We start from the raw sequence: 17,418 nt of genomic DNA, 5'->3' as shown, positions 1-17,418 counted from the left end.
CCTTTTTGGAGACAAAGGTGCAAAGCCATTATCTATCCTGTTCCATTACCCTAAAACCGAGTCAGAAAAACCAAATCTATTCCTGTCAAAGGTTAATTAAATCCTTTTTATAACACCTTACAGTGGTGGAGATCCTCCAACAGTTATAATCCATTCCTAGCTCTCTTCAGCAGCACTAAGGGGGTATTTTGTAAGACTCTTCAGGTACCCAAGTAAAATTCTAAAAAAAGGAAATTAGTATGTCAGGGTTGCGACCACACCATGTGAGTTTAGCTCACCCCAACTTCATAACTTGGGTGTCTGTGTCTTCTGCTCTGTGCATTAAAGTGCAGTGGGGCTGATTGAAAATGAAAGGGGTTTTCTTCAAAAGTGCTTAAAGCTGCTTTAGCTTCAAAAGGCTCTAAAACGATGACTTTAAAACAAGCAAGCAAAGAAATTATTTTATTCCTCTCTGTATTTTATCATTGAAAAAAACAACAGAAAACTTCAAAACAGATTTTCAAACTTATAATTCTATTATGCAGGAAAATCCCAAGGTTTTGGCAAATTGAAATTGTAAGTAATTTCTTAATTTAGAATACAGCAGAAAATTGAGAGATGTAAACTTTTCCAATGAAAAAACTGTCAATATTTTTTTCCAAGTCATTTAAATCACATTTACTAACGCACACACTTAAAAAAAGGATGCAACAATAGCTCTTTTCATGGAGAACAGCCACCATCTGGTTTGTATATTGAAAGGGGATGACTCAAATGAAGAAGCAACTGGTCACAGCAACAGTTCAGCAGGTTTTATGCAAAAATGAGAAATATGTGGGTAGGATCCAAAAAGCTTTAAGGAAGAAACTGGCCTTGGTTTCTACCTCATCTAGACATGTGTGAGATGTACTTTTGCCAGTGCTGCTTCCTATATCAGTGGATATCATTACAAAACTTCATTATGGACACGTCTCCCTCTATATTTTCTTGACCTCCTTGGAGACAAAAAGTGTCAATGCTATCAACAAGACTTGCCAAGAAGATGCTTGAAAGGCTCCATTCTTTTTATGTTAGTGGGGAGGTTTTTTTTGTTTGTTTGGTTGGGTTTTTTTTGGTTTTTTTTTTGTTTTGTTCCAGCATGAAAAGCAGTGAGAAATTTTGGAGATAATATCTGCTCTAAAGTCTTGTTTAACTTCTTTTTAATTTTTTTTTTTTTAATTTTATATGCTTTCATATACATTTATGTTTGGTTTTTTGCTCCTCTTTCTGATTTTCTTGCTGGCTCAGAATGAACACAACGTGTGTCTCTGAACCAAGCCCATCACTGTCCCTCTATTATTGGCCATTCCTCCTGCTCCGGGAGGAATCCATTGAGAATTCTCTGCTCCAAGCTGCTGCCATCACAGACACACACTATGCTTCAGGTAAAAGCTTCCCATTTGATCCAAGACGACATCCCTCATGTAAATTCAGCAGTGAGTTACCACCTTTCCACCAAAAAACAGAGCTGCAAGAAAGGAAAACACTGATATAGAAATTTTTATGAAGGAGTTCATCAAGAAAAATAATAATGGGGTTTAATCCTCTGATCCTCTTCACCACTGAAGCAATAAGGATTTTCCCCCCTTCCTTTCTTCATTTGAAAATGAATTTATGCACAAGTTTGGGAACCAGTTTCGGTTTTGATAGCCTTGCACAGGTACATGCACATACCATGCATCCCACCAGCTCAAATAGAACTGCCAGAGACCTGCAAGGACTGGAGGATCAGGCTCCATATTGCTAAGATTATATCAAGATATTGCTGGGAGTCTGCTGGAATTTTTCTGAGGTTAGCAGTTTGAAGACTTAAGATCTGTCAGATTAAACTGATTAATCATCTTCTTATAGCTGCAAGAAGCATTATGAGCCACTGTTGGGAAAAGAGCAGAGCTCACCAGAGAGAACATCAGCTCTGGAAAAACCTGAGGAGTTTTCCCAATGGAAAAATTGACAGAACACTTAAAAGATAAATTATATGCTGAATTATATGCTGTATACAATTTCTCTAAAAGCACTTTTTCAAATGAATCACTAAGAATGCTGCCTGTTTTCCAGAGGCAGGAGGTTTGTAACTGATGTTTCCCTCCTGATCACCAACACAGGAAGTAGCACATGGAAAAGGAACAAAAGCAACAAGGATACTGTACTTCTGTGGACCTCTGTTGTCTATTGTGTCCATGGGATAGGATTCATCAGGTGCATAATTTATGGTTAAAATGATACTCTAAGTTCTATCTGCATGATCGTTATTGATTTTCACAAAATCACTGACAATTTAAACTATTTGTGGCTTAGGAACAAATTGGACTTTTAAAGAGGTGCAGACAATAGAGTTCCTGATAGTGCAGTTTGAAAGACTCAATTGCACAATTCAAAGTTCATTTGTTCATATTACTAAATCTTCATTGATTCATTGCAGAGTAGGGCAGGTTTTTCTTTGGGAAAAACACAATAAAAATTTTAAGTTGTCCACACAAGAGAGAATATTCTGCACTTCCCATCATGTTAGTTTTCTCTTGTACCATTTTTTTGTCAGAGAAGGCCTGAATTCTCTCCAAACACAGTGCTGCCAGGGGAAATCCTGGGGAAAGAGTGATGGCTATGCGGAGCACAGCTCCTCTGCAGAAAAGGCTGTCCTGCTTTTGCTGGCTGGAACAAAGCACCCTTCAAACTCTAAAAAAGTTTCAAGCTTGCCCTCAGTCAGAGGTCATTTCTGCAGGTCCTGGATTGCCAAGGTAAAGCCATAGCTCAGGAAACCCCTGACTGACTCTGCATACAGGCAGCTCACCAAGGCTTGATGAATAATGAAGTGAAATCTAACCAGATAACTGCTTCAAGAAAGGAGAAACATTTAAATAAGCAGAAAAGACTCACTTGCTGTTTCTACAGTCCCACCGTGCTCAGCCAAGGGCAAATATTTCTTCTATGGCAGAGAGACCCATTCCAAGTGCTTTATTAAAGGAGGGACCATCAGCTCCACGCAGGTCCATAACACTGTTCCATGTGGGATATGTGGCATGCTAGGGATACATTTCCAGGGGTCTGGTTCAGCTTTTCATCAGCAAGTGGAGGGAGGAAGGATATTGCACCTACACTCACTTTTAAGGCCCTTCTACACTTTCAAAGCAGAATGAGCCATCATTTATGGGAGAGCTGGAGATGGGATGGCAAGCACCAGGTGTGCAAGACACACTTTACACGGCCATTATTATCCAAACTGGTTCTTAGAAGAAAAAAAAAAAAAAAAAAAAAAAAAATACCATTAGGGCAGCCAGGAAAATATCAGTGAGTCAGATACAGGGAGCAATGCCAAAAACAAGTGAACAAATTTAGTTCTTGCAGCAATATTGTAAAGTAGCTGTTTTCCTGAGGTATCTGTTGCTTCTCTTCACACTTTCTTAGCACACTTCATATTCCAGGTTAGCAGCTTTGGTGTGCCTTTGATCTCAGTAGCAACAGGGGAATTGCCAGTTAAATTGTCACTTTCTCAAACTCCCTGTCAAAGACACATCTTCTCTCACATGCAAAATCAACAGCACTTAGTCAGATTAAGTGTAGGATTAGTAACAGGGTATGGATGTTTGTATTCATTTATTTTATTTTTTCCTGTTTAAAAAAAATAAATTTCCATAACTGTGATTAATAGGCTTAGGCATCTCTCCCTCTTATGAAAGAGAGCAACCTAAATTCTTGTTGGTACCCACATTTTCACAAGCATTTGAGGCCTACTTTTTCTTACATGAAAAACAGAATAAAAATCAGAGTGTGCTTTTTAAAAATTTGCTGCTGGGGAAGTGATGCTTCACTCCCACCTGACTGTCTGTAACAACAAATCTTTAAGAGATTATTAAGCTTGGGTCACATTCTGCATTTGCATACACACACTGTGATTCTGCTTGCAGATGATGTCATGGAAAAGAAAGAGTAATTGTACAAAAAGATTGATAAAATTTTACTGGGGAACTGGGAAAGGATCTGGATTTGTTCTTGGAGTTGAAATGTCTGGTCAGAGCTCTGTTACTAGCTGCCCTCTGTCATCATGAAGGCAGTGATTCTGTTGAGCCATTTGTTTCCTCATCTCCACACAGTCAAGAATTGGTGGAATTCCTTAAATGGGACGGTAGAAGCTTAAAAAGCAGAAGAGCAGATACAACCATGCTGAGCAGCCCTTGACAGTGCCAGAATCCTCCCTGAAATCAAATGGATTATTGCCAGTGTAAGCTACACTTCAAACTTTTGAGGCTTCCAGAGAGCAGACCCAGGTGTTGTTTAGGTGGTAGCCACGGCCAACAAAATCTTGGAAAACCAGGAGTCTCCATGGCTGCCACTCTCCACAGAGCATGTCCCACTAAGTGCCCAATGAATGAGAAAGACCTATATAGAGGAGAAAAACAACATTTCTCAATGGACTCCACATCTTCAACGAGCTGTACAATGACCCAAAAATCTCACCTCAAGCAGAAATAGTATGTTACAGGTTTACTGCCAGTAGAAGTTCTGAAGGAAAGAAAAGATGACATTGAAAAAAAAAATAAATCAGGTAAAAGAATAACAAATATGGCAGAGCTGGAGAACATTCTTCTCCCAGTTACTGCAAATCTGGCCCAACACTGTCTGTACAAAGCAATGAGGTAAAGACTAGGAGGAAGGAAGGACTACTTCCATTTAACTGTCCAAAGCAGTAAGAACCAAACCAGGTATAATCAATATGACACATGAAGCAAGAAAGATTGATTTTTCAACGCACTTCTTCTAAATACTCACTTGGGTAAAGAAGACAGCTAAACATTAAACTAAAAAAAAAAAAAAAAAAAAAAAAAAAAAAAGGACAACTTTAGATGCCCCAGACAAAAGGGTTTAGATACTGTATGTAAGAGGAGTGATGGGACATGGAATGGTAACATGGAGCTGGATTTAGGCTTTATTTTAAGCAGAAGTCATTCCAAGCTGCAACCAACAAGTTTATGCCTAGTGACTCTTACTATCTCCTTATGTTTCTAACTCTGGTCTAATATTATTAAGGGTGGAAAAACACAGCAGGACTTGCTTTAGGCTGCTGGAGAGCTGCATTTGTTCTTTTGTCACCAAGCTGGAGATGAAAGCTGTGTGTCACACCTTCTTGCAGAGACATACACAAACCTGAGGGATCGATCAGGGTGGCACACCTGGAGAATGACAGTTTTGAGTGGAGGTACAGTAACAGTGCAAAACCTCAGGAGAGAGAAGGAAATAGCAACATTTTTCGTGATGGTCTCCAGAATGATGGAGAAAAAGAGCAGCAGTCTGTCTCCCACCCCATTAAAAGCTCACCCACTGATACTCTGCTTTCTTCCTTGCTTCACATACCTCTGAAGCAGCTAAAAGCAGATTTAGTAGCATGCTGTCACACAGCTCAGCATTGGCAAGAGCAGGCACACTTCTTTCAGCTTGACAAAGGAGACCCATGAATTCCCTCTAAGAGATTCAAAGACTTTTCCAGGTAGTTACCTGTTCAAAGTCTGTGGGGAGATAGCAGGGGAGGAGTTTTGCCTTCCCCCATTATCTCCTCTCAGACAGTGAACAATGATGAGTTCTCCTTCCTAATAGAGCTTGGGAAGGGAATCCATTGAAAGCTACAGTCTTGTACACAGCACACACAACATGAGAGACCTCCTGGTGCCCAGCACTTACCAGGACTAAATGAGATACCCCCAAGTTTCTCCCTTTCTGAGTATGGGAGCAGCTGCCTGACACTTGATGCCATAACACATCAACTTCCGTAACTGCTGGCATTTTAAGTGGTGGCTGTTTTTAGTGTCGACACTTCCTGAGTCCCAGATGTTCAGTGATGTTTTCACTGACTGCAGTGAGTCTAGTGAGTTTTGTTCCCCATCCACCTCCACCAAGAGAAAACAACTTTACAAGCCAGACAGGATTTGGAAGCTCTCTCTTAACTCAGATATGTGTTAGATAACTAAGGTGAGGGACATAACACAGGCTTTCCCCTGGGGATACTGAGCTGTGTGAGCTGCAAGGGCTGCAGTCTCCGTAGCAGGCAACAAGAATATCCTGAGCGGGGTTGGGTTTTTTTGCAACTATGCCTGTCCCCAGAATTTCCAAGGACAGCTTGACAGTCATATATTGAAACCATGGTCACAGAGCAGCCAAAGTTGCAGACTGGGATTTGACTGGCAGGTAGAAGGCCATCCTCACCAAGGCAGGGAGGTGTTCACACATTGACCCACACCCAGGCCTTTAATCACTGTTGCTGAATGACTTCTTCTCTGGTGCTGACCAAGGGAGTGGGTGAAATCACATTTCAGTGACCAGCCACTCTGACATCTCACCTGGCCTTCTCCCGGAGATGAGTTTACAGAGCTCTCCATCCACAGACAATGGTTGTATCAGCCTGACTCACCACTGTTGAGATTCCTCTTTTGTGGATGAGTTTCTGATATCTTTGTGCACATCTGCCAGCAACTCATTCCACAGGTGTGGAATTTCACAATTTCAGATGAGATGTTAATGAGGTATTCACCAAAATTCATTCAGGTCGAATAAGGCTTTGCGTATGCATAACAGAAGCATACTTATGTCAGTATACTATTTATCCTTAATGCCAGATTTTTGGAAAAAGATAATCGAGAACAGTAAGAAACTGTGCACAAACCCTGTAAGACCTCATTGAACATATCATTATCACTACTGTTTTTTTTTTAACAGAACTCTTATGTACAATTCTCTTTTAGACATATGAGATTCTTATAACTATGTCCATTCAAACTCAAAGGATTTTTACAGATTTTGTGTACCACTACTTTTTAAAAATTATTTCATTATCCAACACCAAACCTATATAAGGTGATACAGGTAGAAAGCCAGTTTAAAGGAAGTACATGAGTAATCAGTTTCTGTCTTTTGAGTAATTCTTGAACATTACCTAAACAATCTGAAATTTGCTTCACACTAACTGTCTAAAACATCAACTTGGAAAGAAGTCCTTTAGAAAAAAATATTGAAAATGCTTAGTAAAGCGACCTAAAAAGTCTTTAAATTAGTAAGAGTGGAGTACATTTTCATGATTTTGTTCACGAAGGAGAAGAAGGGATTTCTGAGAACTGAAAAAATGCTTGAGTCCAAAACTTCCTTGTTTGAGGCATCCGCAAAAATTAACTAAAGCATGTGTGACATTGTGTTGTTAAGACACGTCATGAGAAGATAGGTAAAATGACAAGCTAATTAGTTTCTATTATAGATTCATTTAAAAAAAAAAGCCAAATACAAACTACTTGTCTTAACTTCCATTGGTCATCACGAAGACTTCAACATAATCGGAATTTCTACCCTGTGGGATAGACACAGATTTCACCATTTTTCAGTAAAATGTAGAAAGGGGCTCTCTGATGATGAAATAATTTAGTACAGCTGTGCTGTGTATATGTTATAAGCAGCCCTTTCTTCCATCTCTTAAGAGTTAAAGAACTTAATTTCTAAATCTGTATTATACTGCACTATAAAAGGCTTTGTATTTCAGTAAATTTTGTTGTTCAATACAACAATTTTTAGTTTAATACCCTACAGTTCTCTAAAACTTCCAAAAAAACCTGAAGTTTCAAGTATCACCATGTGTTGAATGTTGACTTTTTTTCCTAACAGAAATCACTAATAGTATTCTGGAGTAATGTTGGTATGGTCATGATATAGTCTTGTGCATTCCAATGTGTAAACAGGTCCACGTTTTCCTGCAATTGTTTTAATCTGTCAAGACTACTGTAATCCAATATTTCTAATAAGATTCATCTGTATCTTACATAAACAGAGCTGCAGCAAATTGGACTTCACAAAGAAGAAAATGAGCTTAGTTAAGCGAAGATTTATTTTTGCATTAAGTATGCTTGGACCACCATACTCTGAGAACATGTAAATAATAAGTATGAATCTGGGATCTTGGACTGAGTACTCAACATTCTTTTTGTAGAGGAGATCATCTCTTTTGGGAGCAGTTTTCAGAAATAAAGCAGTTTACAGTTGTCCAGCCAACAGTGAAGATGGGTGAGGGTGACCTAATAAAGTCACCTGGAAAGTTCCTGATGCCTGATTGCTTCCTGCCCTCCCTTTGGCTGCCATGATCTGGCCATGCTGATTTCCAAGCTGTACACAACAAATTATTCTTGGAATTAGACAGCCATAAGAAGGTGTGGGTTGGAAGGGACCTTAGGAGACCATCTCATTCCAACCCCTTTTCCATGGGCAGGGATACCTTCCAGTAGACCAGGTTGCTCAGCCTGGCCTTGGAATCTTCCAGAGATGGGGCAGCCACAACTCTGGGTAACCTGTGCCAGTCTCTCACCATCCTCACAGTAAAGAATTTCTTCCTAATGTTTTATTAAACTTGCCATCTTCCAGTTTGAAGTCATTACCCCTTGCCCTGTACCTACATGCCCTTGTAAAAAGGCTCTCTGGCTTTCTTTTAGCTCCTTTAGACACTGGAATGGGCTATAAGGTTTGCCCACAGCCTAGTTTTCTCCAGGCTGAACATTTTCAACTTTCCCAGTCTGTTTTTATAAGAGAAGAGCTCCAGCCCTCTAATAATTTTTATTCCAGCAGAAACAATATAATAATTCTTGTTCCAGCCTGTTCCAATGGTTCCATGTCCTTCTTTTATTGTCGACACCAGAGCTGGACACAGCATTGGTCTCCCAAGAGCAGAGTAGTGGTACAGAATCCCCTCCCCTGACCTGATGCAGTCCAGGACACCGCTGTTTTCTGCGCTGTGAGCTCTCACTGCCGGGCCATGTCTGGGCTTTTCATCAACCAACACTCCCAAGCCCTTCTCCTCAAGGCTGCTCTCCATCCATTCTCTGCCCTGCCTGTGTTTGTGCCTTGGATTGCCTTGACCCACGTGCAGGACCCTGGCCTTGTTGAACTCCATGCGGTTCACACTGACCCACTTCTCAAGCCTACCATGGTGTCTCTAAGATCCATCCCGCCCCTCCAGCATGTCTGCCACAGCTCAGAAAATTTGCAAAATTGCTGGTGCAAGTGTCCATGCTGCCAACGGAGATGTCCCAGCCCAGACACCTGAGGGGCCACTCGCTCTGCACCCAAACTTTGAGACATTGGCAGCAGCTCTGGGTAGATTTCTGTCTTAAGTTGCAAGATGTGGGTGGGGTGTGTATTCCAGCACCATCTGCTAGAGCTGGGGCCAATGTTCTGTTAATTGGGCCGTTTTCTTTATCTCTTCCTCAAACCAATCCTCCCTCTGGGCAGACATCTGCTGTTCATAGACCATTGAGCCTCACTGCAGGACTGATAAAATTACATCATCCCCTTGTGAGATGCTCCGCCCAGAGGGAGGAGCCAAGCATTCCCACCTGGATATAATCTGACATTTGGAACAACACAGCTGGGCTTTTCCCACTAAATTCCCAGAGGAGCTGGGAATTTCCAGCTTTTCCACTGGATTCCCAGAGGAAGACCAGGCCCATCTACACCACCACTGGTCTTCAAGAGCAAGACTACACCCTTCTATAGGATCACTGCTCCAACAGAACCACAACTGCCACTCCAGGAGGACTGCAGCCAACATTTAATCAGACTGCTACCAACACCCTGACCAACAGGGTGTCAGGCTGTATTCTGATTCTGTCAGTAGGTTTTTCTTGTACTACTGCATTTGTATTTTTTAATTTTCCTAGTAAAGAACTGTTATTCCTACCCCATATTTTTGCCTGAGGGCCCCTAAATTTCAAAATTATTTCCAAATATTATATATTTGGAAGGAAGGGGTTTACATTTTCCATTTCAAGGAAGGCTCCAGTCTTCCTTAACAGATATTTGTCTTTTCAAACCAAGACATATTCCTTATCCACCCAGTATTCCATCCATCAAATCCGGTTCAGGGACAAGGATATTGTGAAGGACAATGTCAAATGCTTTGCACAGACCCAGGTAGATGATGTCAGCTGCTCTCCCCTCTCCCACCAACACTGTCACCCCTCCAAAAAACCATCAATATTGTCAGGTCTGTTTTGCCCTTAGCAAAGCCATGTTGGCTGTCACTGATTATGTTTTCATATTCCACGTGTCTTAGCATATTTTGCAGGAGGATCTATTCCATGATGTTTTCAAGCACCAAGGCCAGACTGACCAGCCTGTAGTTCCCTCAGTCTTTCTTCTTTTTACCCTTTTCTAAAATTGGGGTTTCCCTTTTCCACTCAGTGAGAACTTCACTAGTCTTCCATGACTTTTCAGACATGATGGATAGTCTTTAGGTCCTTCATCTGCCAGTTCCCTCAGGATCTCATCAGGATCTCCTCAGGTCCTATGGATTTATGCACCTTCAGGTTTCTTAAATGTTCTCAAACCAGATCTTCTCCTACAGGAGCTCCTTTTTCATCCACACAGGTCTCCTGGGATTTCTGCCTGCCTTCCTCTTCATTGGGCTGCGTTGCTTCTGAGCTCAGAGTAGATCCTTGAATATCAACCTTTTTTCTTGGGCTGGTCTTCCCTGCACAGGGCTTTATCCCACGGGACTCTACCACACAGATCCCTGCAGAGGCCAAAAGCTGCTCTCCTGAAGTCCAGGGCAGTGACTTTGCTGCAGACCCCCCTCATTGCCCTAAAAAAACTTTAAATCCAGCCTTTCATAGAATTATGGGATGTCATGGCCGCTGCAGCCAATGCTTCTCTTGAGCTTCACATTCCCCAGTGCCCCCAATCCTGTTGGTGAGGCGAAGGTCCATGACAGAAGCTCTCCTCATAATTTCCTCTGTCAGCTGGAGATGGAAGTTGTCACCAGCACATTCCAGGAACCTCCTGATTCACTTACGTCCTGTTGTGTTGTACCACACACACCATATCTGAGTCTTTTTTTATATTTATGCCCTCAAGACTTTTCCAATGACTCCAGCTGAATGTCAGCTGAAGCAGAAGGCTGGTTGTATCATTAAGGCACTGGACTGGGACTTGTTTCATCTCATTGTTTTTCCAATGGCTTCCTGTCTAAGCTAAGTCACTTTTACCTCCCTGTGACTCAGTTCCTTACCTGTAAATCGCATTTGAAATTATTCTCTTCATATATGACCTGCAACACATTTGGACCTCAGGCAGTCCTATAACAAAAGCAAATGTTATCCCAGGACAGACCCCAAGAGCAACACAGACAGAATGGTCATGTCCTATCTGCAAGAACTGTCTGATACAAGCTGAAGAGTGCCATCTGAAATCTCTTACAGCTTCTGCCCTCCTTGTGTAAGAGTTAACGGGCGACAAATCAATAAAGTAACAGGTTCAGAATTACCAGAGAACAAGCGTGGAAAGGGAAATATGTGGTAGTGTCAACCAAGTATTGCCAGTCTCATAAACCCAGGTACTGTTATAACTGGTCTTTCTTTCTGACTGTGATTTGGTACCATTTAGCTGTTGACAAATTTATTAGAAGTAGATGGGCAGACTAAATTAATTCCAATGCATTCATTGTTTTAGTCATATAAGCATTTGTATGAACACAAATGTGTTTTCTCTCATGCTGATGAAGTTATACATGCTGGAGAAATTTCCCAATCTTCCTTTTTGCCTGCATCTAGATAACAACTTTATAGAAGGTCCACAAGGCAAACACTGGCCTGAATTTACTTGCACATTGCATATCCTGTTTTCTGTGCCCATTTCAAGAGCTGTGTTAATCAAAATGTTTAAGATTGCAAGGTCAAATGCACAATGGTGAAGATAATGTTAATTCTTACAGTCAACATCTCAACACAGAAATCACTGAGTATCTATCATAATGCCTACTTTAGCTTAAGGACTGAATCCTATTTTCTTCCACATGTCCCATCTTTGTGTGCCTTTCTTGACCAAACAGCCCCCAGCTCAAGTATGCACAGTTAAGAGTGGCTTTTTTTTCTTTCCATTTTTTTTGGTGGGGGTTTATTTTACATTTTTAGGTTTTTGTTTGCTTAGTTGGTTGTTTTGCAGGTGTTTTGCTTGTTGGTTTTATGTTTGGTTGGTTGTTCTTGTGGTTTTGGGTTTGGGGTTTTTTTGTCTTTTTTTTTTTTTTTTTTTTTTTTTAATTCCAGTTTCAGCAGGCTATGATAGTGATTGACAAGAAAGCTTAACAATGCTGTTTGTACCTTGGTGAGCCTCTCCTTGGCAATGGCTTGCTCTGCTGTTGTCAATGACAGCTGTCTCTCAGGGTAGACAAAATATCCACAGAAGGTTGGTCATAATTAAGGAAGTTGCTGAGCACAAAGAAACTGAAAAAGGCCTCTGGAGGAAGTTTCCATATGGGTATTAACAGGACCCTACTACAGGAAAGCATTCCTGGTGAATCAGAGGAGAATCTCCAAAACAGAGAGGAACAGGACTACCAGGAAAGCAATGGTAAAATTTATTACGGATGCATTCCTCCTGGTAATATTCTAAAAAAATGTTTAAATGGTGAAAGCATTTCCAAAATAAACCCAAGATGCAAACACATGAAGCATCGATAATTTCAAGCCAAACAGGTCATGTCTGGCAAGGTTAAAAGTAATGTACAGCAGGGCTGTAGCTGAGAAGAATGGTAGGGAATCTCAGCTAGACCTTGCTGTCCTAAGAACCTCTAATTTAAAGTTCTGGTAAATACCCACCTTACTCCACAAAAGTGAGTTTTACATGTTTTGCAAACAGCATGAGAAGACTTGCAGAACTCCTTCACTTTGACATTTCATTTTCACTTTGGATAAAAAGATGTCACTTGGTGATGTGACAGCAGTGCCGTGTATTATATCTGCAGCATCACTGGCTTTGTCAAATCAACATGGATAATTCAAGGCTACTGCCTTTCCCTTTTAAAATACTGCTGTGCCTGGGTTTAATTTTATTTCTTGCTTATGAAACTAATTTTGTATGGGAAAAGAAATGTTAGAGCTATTGCACATCTCAGATTTCAGGAGATCCTTAGAGGAAATAGTCATTTACAAAGCAAGAAAAATGTCTGTAGCTCAACTTTAATTTCTTGATTGCTAAGGAACTATTGCTGAGACACTGGGAAGATATTTCTTACCATCATCATCCTCCTGCACAGACATTAACTATCGTAGATACTGTTACTTGCAATAAACTTGTTTTCTCAGCTGCATATCCAGATGATAAAGAATTTTCCCTGCTATGACTTGTCAGTGCACTAGTTTATAAATTCATAACAAAATATTAATGAATGTTTATCAGTTTTGAGGGGAGTGTTGAAAAACTGTGAGATTAAATTATTCTCTAATGGTCATACAAGAGGACAGTGGCAGCTAAAAACTGAGTACAGAGATTCAGTTCCTGCTCAAAGAATTTATGGCAGTATTACCTTTTCTAATTGCAAGACCCAAAAGTAACACAGGGTTTTTCTCTAAATGCATACTCTTGATTTGCATTCCAAGAGGTCACAGGGGTTCTCAGAGTCTTGGTTAAGAATTCATTGTTGTAAGTTCTGTCCAAACTCAGCATAAAAAAAATATGAAAGCCTTAGAAAGCCAACAGATAAAAACAGCCACAGCAGGGAAGGGGAAAGAAAGGATGGAAATGTTTGATGGGGGAGGAGAAGGAAAGAGCAGAGCCCTGCTAGGGACTGTGAGGAGAAGCCATCCCCACATACCAACCACATACCAACCAATTCGCATAGCAGGGACCATACAAACTGTCTTAAATAAGGGTTTTGATGAAGAATTTGTGGTGGAGGTGAAGCAAAGACTAATGGAAACTCCATATCAAATTAATGCATTTCAGGGAAAGCACGAATGTTATTTCTTGGAGATGTTAAACACCAAAGGTGGAGATCAGAGATGGGAGATATTATCTTAATGAAGCATCTTTCGGTGAGTGAGAGGTAATAGGCAGGAAAGGTCTGAAGGATCTTGTAAATGAAGGCAAGCAGGCTAAAATGCTAAAGAAGGAAAAATAAGTGTATAGATATTAACTGAAGGGAGTTTCAGTCAAAATGACAGGTAGGAGAGATTTATAAGAACGAGATAAGATGGCCAAAATCTCTGCCAAAGACCAGAATTTGTGCTACAGCACATGAAGTAAGGACCCTAACCAATCATAAGTGATGTAGGTAGATAAGACACAGTCATGCAAAATATGATGTGAAAACAAAGTGGAAGATTAAGTTATAACATGGATCTAAGTTTGTGAAGAAAGCTGAATGCATGCCCATTGTGATCATCTGAACAGGTTGATGAAGAAGCTCAGCAAATGGCACAACTAAGAATTCTGTTTTGGATGTGTATACCTTGGTCCCAGGATTAGACACTCAGGTGGGTTTCAGAAACAGGCCTAGATTCTAGACCAGGTGAAGAAGACAGGTCTGGGTAGCAGCAATGATTTCTTTGTCAACAGCATATAATAGTAATGAAATATAGAAAATTAAGACACCAGTTCTTTATTTCATGTGTAGTTTTGTGCATGTGCACATATAAGAACATTATATACCTATATGAGCCAGACAATTAGTATCCTGTTTCTGACAATGGCCAGAAACAGATATGTTTCTAAAATGTGTTCTAAAATGTGTTCTCATTCTAGAGTTAAAAATAATAATGAATCACACTTATGCTGATTTATTTCTACACAGTTGTCTTCCTCTGATTTTAGCAAGGGCAGAGCTTCAGCAGATTCTACATTTTAAGGATCTTACTCAATCTGAAAGCGAATTGAGGGGATGTAAAATGGCAGCAGGACATTTCAATGGATTGTTCTATTTAGTTTTACTGATGTAAATCATGAGCAAGGCAAGAAGATTACGTGAAAGGGTAAGAGAAGGATGAAATACAGAATTAATTAATCCATACCCTGCACTGCAGAACCTGCTTACCTTCCTGTGAAACCTTATGAAGAGGATGTTTTGGAGTCACAGTCAAACCCCCTTTTCCTCCACAGATTTCTGTTACTTATCTGCAGCCCAAGGTATTTTATTAAAGAAAATTAGATCAAAATTTGCATGACCTCTCATCCGTCTTCACTTCCCTTTCCCACACAATAAAATCTCTGTGACTCCATTAAAGGAATACCTAGGAGCTCTTTGGACATTTTGATTTAGAGCACATCAGAGCTCTCTGTATATTACACATACCAGACTTTGAGCTGGGAGCTGCAGTAAGCAACAAAGGGCTGTGGCTACCTCCAAGAAGAGACCCTTTTCTTCAGTCTGGTGGGTTGAACAAGAGAAAACTGGTGGCCACAGCCACCAAGTTGCACAGTCCTGTGTCCTCTTAGATGCTCAGCCTGGCTGTTGGCTTCTAGAGCTGCTCATTTAATTTTATTTGAAGGGAACAACTTCATTCCTTAATGCCTGGGATGGATGCAGTAAGAACGTATAAAGGAGAAACATGCCAGCTACATCCAAAAATCTGTTCAATGCATTTTATCAGTCTTCACTGAGGTTTATGCATCCTGCCAGCTCTCCCATATGGAATAGCACCTTGCTCTGATAGAAGGTGCGTGGAGAACATGTGAAGAATCAGGTGTTACTGATCAAGGCTAAGGGCTTCAGGAGTTGGCCCATTGTAAGGGAATTTTATATTATGCCATCTTGGATGAGGCAGTCCTCCATGGAAGGCAGTAATTTCCACAAGGTATGGTGACAGCAGATTTGGGCTGCTGAACAACTGGAATTTGTTAGCTCAGGATGTTCATAAACTCTCCAATGCATTAAAGATCACATTATTGGCTGTTTATTGTAGATAAAACTTAAATGTAATGCAAGCTATGAGAAGATTCTAGCACTGACCATATCAATATTAGAAAGAGCATTTATGATTGTTGTCACACAAACACACAAAAAGAAAATAAAGGAAGCTCAGCCTCACTAACATTTAGAGATATAAAGCTTTTATATCCCTTGTCCTTCTTTCCTTTGTGATTTCCACAGGATTTTAACTTCCAGAGATGGTATGCACTTGCTTTCAAAGGAATTAAATATTTTCATTCGGGAAAGTAATTTCACAGCAAAGTAACAGAGAGCAATGTCCTGGGTATTAATTTTCCGAGCCAGTCTTTCAAAGTCTGTGTTCCAAGAGGCAGAGAAGACATGAAGAGGCATAATTCCTCTGTACTAGGTTTCCACAACCCTCCTTCTCTGCTCTTTCCCCGAGCACAGGCTGCCTGTGCAGAGAGCACATGAAAAGGAGAGCTTGGAGCTGGAAGAGGAGAGCTCTGAACTCCTGAGCGATGCGGCTGCGTGCTCCCCACCGCACCGAGCCCCAGCACCGCGCCAAGCGGTGGCTTCACCTTCCGTGTGCTGCACTGAATGTGATATCACCATACCCATGGCAATAATTCAGTCTATTTTCTCCTCACTGTTCTAAGAACTAAAGGAGAAAGCTCAGAGTCTAAGGTGAAAGAAGATGAGATGACTTACTTCCTTGGATACTTCTGTGCAGATGAAAAGCTAATCCTGATAAAACCAACTCTGAAATCCTTCCAACCCACCTTTAGTCAAGGTCACACATTATTAGACAAGCAAGGTTAAAGCCACACAATTTTCAGAACCAAAAGAGATGGCCGGGGGAGGGAGGAAAGGGGGGGAGTTGTAGGAAGCGGGGGAAGCATCTCCCTCCTCTACTCACGGTCTTTGATGTGTTTCAGGAAAAGAAAAAATTAGAAACCTTCCTTGTTTTTCATGAGAGGTCCAGGGTGCTCTGAGAACTAGGTGGACAAACAAGGCCCTGGCTACTCCTTTGTTTTGCAGAGCAGACATGCTCCATAACCTTGAGGACGACAACAACATTTGTTCCTCACACAAAGATAAAGCTGGCCAGTGACTGCACTTCCCCCTCCCCTCGCCCAACCACAAGCAGAACAGGCAGGATGTCGAACAAAGAAGCAGCAGAAACAGCAATGTGCATTACGCTCAGATTAGAGGACATTCAGGGACTGTAAAAGATCCATTAAAATAAGCACAGACCCACTTTCAATGAGGAAAGGGTCTTTTCTCTCTTCTCCTTTGGTTTATATTGTTAATCTTTCTTCCTGGATGACTCCTCACAAATGCTTTTTGTTTTCTCCTGTGGTTTTACGTGCCAGGACTATAAGGAGGAAGGGACTGAGGCTCTTTCTTGGCAAGATTTCAAATCACTTCCATAGGAGACATAGACCCTATTGCCATCTCTCTAAGGGTATAAATTAAAGGAGTGGTGATGAGCAGTCCAGAGCAATTCAAATGCTGGTAAAGCTTAGGTCCTTCTCCAGTCCCTCATTACAGTGAACGCTGGCATCTGCTGCACAGGCTCAGCTGGAGGAATAAAACTACACATGGGAAGAAGTGCATGAGCAGAAAGCCTGCATTTACATTGCATCATCCCATGATGACACAGAAATTACTAATTATAATACAGCATGGAAGGGGAAAATAATTGCAGACAATTCCCATGGTGAAAAGGCCACCTT

At 40.9% G+C, this 17,418-nt stretch overlaps 1 long non-coding RNA gene across 1 annotated transcript; it reads right to left on the bottom strand.

Annotated features, from left to right (window-relative positions):
• Window positions 1–413: 413 nt before the first annotated feature.
• On the bottom strand, window positions 414–16,794 carry LOC140681864 (uncharacterized). The gene is made up of 2 exons (XR_012053053.1): window positions 16,599–16,794; window positions 414–1,486 (listed from the first exon to the last, which is right to left on the bottom strand). It is a non-coding gene; the product is annotated as an uncharacterized lncRNA (long non-coding RNA).
• Between the last annotated feature and the right edge of the window lie 624 nt (window positions 16,795–17,418).

The sequence above is a fragment of the Taeniopygia guttata genome, chromosome Z, assembly GCF_048771995.1.
Source record: "Taeniopygia guttata chromosome Z, bTaeGut7.mat, whole genome shotgun sequence".
Lineage (NCBI taxonomy): Eukaryota > Metazoa > Chordata > Aves > Passeriformes > Estrildidae > Taeniopygia > Taeniopygia guttata.
This window is presented reverse-complemented; position numbering and strand designations above follow the sequence as displayed.